Here is a 4,350-nt window from a genome sequence, read left to right on the forward strand (position 1 = left end):
AAAGATTGAAATTTTAAAGGCCCAAAGTTAATTTTTACAAAGTCAAATGATTGAAATTAGAGACAAAATTGCAAGAAAATTGAAGTTTATGGTAAATTAAGGGTCACATTGAAGAAATTTACAATCAATGACCTTTTTTAAAAAGCCTCTAAACTTTGAGGACTCAATTTGGTTAAAAACATGGATGAAATTGAAGCAAATTGAAAGTTAAATGATCAATTGAGGGTCAATTTGCAGAAATTCAAAATCAATGATCAAAATAAAAAGTCGGTGAACTTCAAGGTTGATATTTGAGTTTAACAATGGTAAAATTACATTAAATTAAAAGTTTGAAGTCAATTAGGAATGTAATTAAAATAAATCAAATGACAAATGACTAGATTAAATTTTAGTCAAATCCCTAATCAAAACCCTAAGGATGTCAAAACAGCATTGCTTCATTTAAATGAAACGGTGCGTTTTGACCAAAACAGTTTATATTGGTACAAAATGATGCCATTTTGACCAACACAAAAACATAAAAAAAGGCACCAAATGACTTTGTTGTCTAACTACTTTTCATCATCTTTAATCTTTTATACTCGAAAGGATGTTCGGATGGCTACTTTTCAATGGCATTTAATGCCTCATCTCTCCACCAAACAAGGCAAACAAGACATCACTCTGATTGTCTAACATTATACTACACCCCAATACATTTCTTTTTGGTTGCACCCCATAACCATCGTGGCGCCACTCCAAAGAGGCTGACTCGATCAACCTTTTGCTGCCAAATTTCGCAGCTTATATAATGACTTTTAGCCAACTGTTAGGATCCTTCGTGTTTGAATCAAGGGCCAAGATTTACTCCTAATAAAGACTAGGTGTCCCTCTTCCATCCCTTTATAAATAGGGGTGGACTTCATGCTTTAAAGAGGGAGAAATTGAAGAGAAAGAGGCCAAAAAAATAACTTTTTAGCTGCACAACTGATTAGTACTTAAAAGTGTATTTTTATCAAGGTTTTATATCATCATTTTGCACTTGAAGTATCAATAACTCCTTAACTAAAGCAGGTTTTATAATAATATATCTAATAATACTTAATACCTTTAATTTATGGTAAATGTTCATTTTAAATGCAAGGTAAATGTCTATTTTTAATGCAGGCCTATCACATAAATGAAAGGATTGATTGATGACTTGAAGAACTTAAATTGCATGGATAAAGAGATGGTCAAACTTAGAGAAGAGATGTCGGTGCAATCCAAACCGGAACACTGTTCGGTAATTGGGTCATATCTAGAGCTATATATCTCAGATTTAGGTCCAATTTATATGGATGGAAAGGTAAGACATAGGCCTACAACTTTCATATGGAGCCCAAGATCTAAAAAGGCCATTATCAAGTCCAAATTGTAGCAACAACAAAGAAGCCCGAATCTGTCCTCCAGCCCGAGCACTGTTCAGTGTTTGGCCCATATCTAAAGTTTTAAAAGTCCAAAAGACCTCTTTTAGAAGTCCAAATGACCTCAATTTTTACCTTAGAAAAACCAAGATGCCTAAATGCATGGCAAATGCCTCCTTTTATAGGCCAAAATTGGGAACTATTGATTTGATGACTAATTGATAAGTGGGTGACCAACTTTTGACTTGGTGACAATCCTTATCTTCTCTTGTCTGCCCAAAACGTCATTGATAACGTCAAAATTGGAGCCAGTTGTAAACATGAAAGTTGTAGGCAATTGTCTCAGCTTTCTTGTGTAAAAATTTCAGCTCATTTGGACTTCTAGAACTCCAGATATGGCCAAAATACCGAACAGTGCTCGGGCTGGAAGACAGATTCGGGCTTCTTTGTTGTTGCTACAATTTGGACTTGATAATGGCCTTTTTAGATCTTGGGCTCCATATGAAAGTTGTAGGCCTATGTCTTACCTTTCCATCCATATAAATTTGACCTAAATCTGAGATCTGTAGCTCCAGATATGACCCAATTACCGAACAGTGTTCCGGTTTGGATTGCACCGACATCTCTTTTCTAAGTTTGGCCATCTCTTTATCCTTGCAATTTAAGTTCAAGTCATCAATCAATCCTTTCATTTATGTGATAGGCCTGTATTAAAAATAGACATTTACCACAAATTATAGGTATCTTATATTATTAGATACATTATTATAAAACATATTTTAGTTAAGAAGTTATTGATACTTCAAGTGCAAAATGATGATATAAAACCATGATAAAAATGCACTTTTAAGTACTAATCACGATGCTAGATCTAGGTTTTAGAACTATAAGGATTTAAACCAAGAAGGCATATATTTTTTCATAAATAGAGACTCACCTTGAATATTAAATGAAACTATATGGTCTATAAAAACAATCAATTAACAATATTTTAGATATGATGTAGTAGAGATGATGTATATTTTCTTTACCTAACTGATTTTTTTACCTAAAGTTTTATAAATTATTAAAATTTTTAATAATTATAATATTACATATCAACTTCTAAATTTTATAGTCATAACTTTAGGAAATTCTAGATAAAAAAATGTTTGATTTGATATTTTTAAGATATTTATTTTATATAAAATGTTGCTTGTGAGGTTAAAAGAATTGTTTTGACAGCAAGAACGGCAGGGTTTCGATGGTAAATAACGATACAGTGATAAAAGAGATATTAATGTCTTACTGTCTTCTATCCAGAGCATCTGTCCGTTGTTCATACCAGGTGCTCAGCGTATGAGGATTTTGACCAGGAACATCATATTCAAGTGTCAGCACTGTGGTGTTGCGTTTCTTAAACCTCTCTTGTCATTAGCGAGAGGTGTGGGCCTTGCTGAGAATTACAGATTATGCAAGATTTGTATCGCTAGTGGTACACGTGGCTATGTGTAAATATATTAAAATATATTTTATTTAAAAATATATTATAATAATACTTTTATATTTTAAAATTTATTTTTAATATCACCGTACCAAAATATTATCAACATATTAAAAAAACTATATTTTTTCAAAAGCATCGGTTTAGATTTATATTTTTAATTTTTAATTTTTTAAAAATTAATTCTTTATATGTTTATATTGTTTTAATATAATAATTTTTAAAAAATATTATTTTAATATATTTTTAAATAAAAAAATTTTAAAAATCAAATGTTATTATACTCCTTTCCAAACATACCTTTAAACAAAAATGTATTTTTAACTTTTTACTTTTTATAAGATGTAATTTACACTTTAAAAGAATTATATTTTTAAAAAACTTTTTACTTTTTATAAGATGTAATTTATATTTTTTTTTAAAAATCAACTATATCTCCAAGCACGTAAAGACAAAATGGTACCGAAAGCGAAAGGACGCAAGGGCACTGACAGTCGATGAATGGAGGGAGAGGGAGAGGGGTAGTTTAGGGTATATCACATCAAATCAAATAATGATGATAAATACAGGAAAAGTGCAGGCCTTTTTGGTGGGATTGAATCTTACATGTCTTTTCTAGATGCACAAATGGCTGGCGTACAGATGCCTTATCTGAATAAATAGTTCCTCGGCCTTTACTTAGAGCATCTCCGCGATATTTTGAAGTCCCAAAATGTTAATATGTTTTTTTTTTTTCTTTCTCTTCAATAGAAAAGAATTATTTCAGGAGCCACTTGTACGAGGAGGAAAGGAAGCATTTTATTTTTATTCATATGCAATAAAGTCTTGTGTGTGTAGTTGCACTTAATTTGTTTATTTTTTTTATTAACATACTTTATTGGTTTTGATCTTTTTAAAGGATATATAGGAATAGCTTTGATGAGGAAAAGAGACCTTGACTATCCTTATTCTTGTTGGAGCTACTAATTAAAAAAAATTAAAATAATTTTTCTTTTACTTTAGCTTCTCTTTTATACTTCTCATGAGAGATGCTCTTACAGTGATTATCAACTAGTAAATACTAGGTTATTTCTTGTTTCATCATTGTGATTTGGAACAAAAATTTCTTAAATAAAAAAAATTCTTACTTGTAGAAATTTTTTGATATTATTATTAAACTTTGTATAATAGGTTAAACTTGAAAATTATCAATCCAACTTTTTATTTGACCTCAATTTTAAATTAAATTATATAAGAGTTGTTTCGACATGATTTTATCAACTTGACAAATCCAAAAAAAATTAAAGAAAAAAAAAGGTTAGGTTAACAATAGTTAACTCACTAAACTTGTGACCTAAGGTATGGATTCCACTATATTGAATTAATTTTTTATTTTATTATATAAAAAAATATAAAAGCTTATTTATAATCTATTTAATACTGAATGATAAAATTTAATAAAACACCAGCATTAAAGAGTGAATTTGAAAAACAACAAAACAT

The sequence above is a fragment of the Populus euphratica genome, unplaced genomic scaffold (genome assembly GCF_000495115.2).
Source record: "Populus euphratica unplaced genomic scaffold, PopEup_1.0 scaffold501.1, whole genome shotgun sequence".
Lineage (NCBI taxonomy): Eukaryota > Viridiplantae > Streptophyta > Magnoliopsida > Malpighiales > Salicaceae > Populus > Populus euphratica.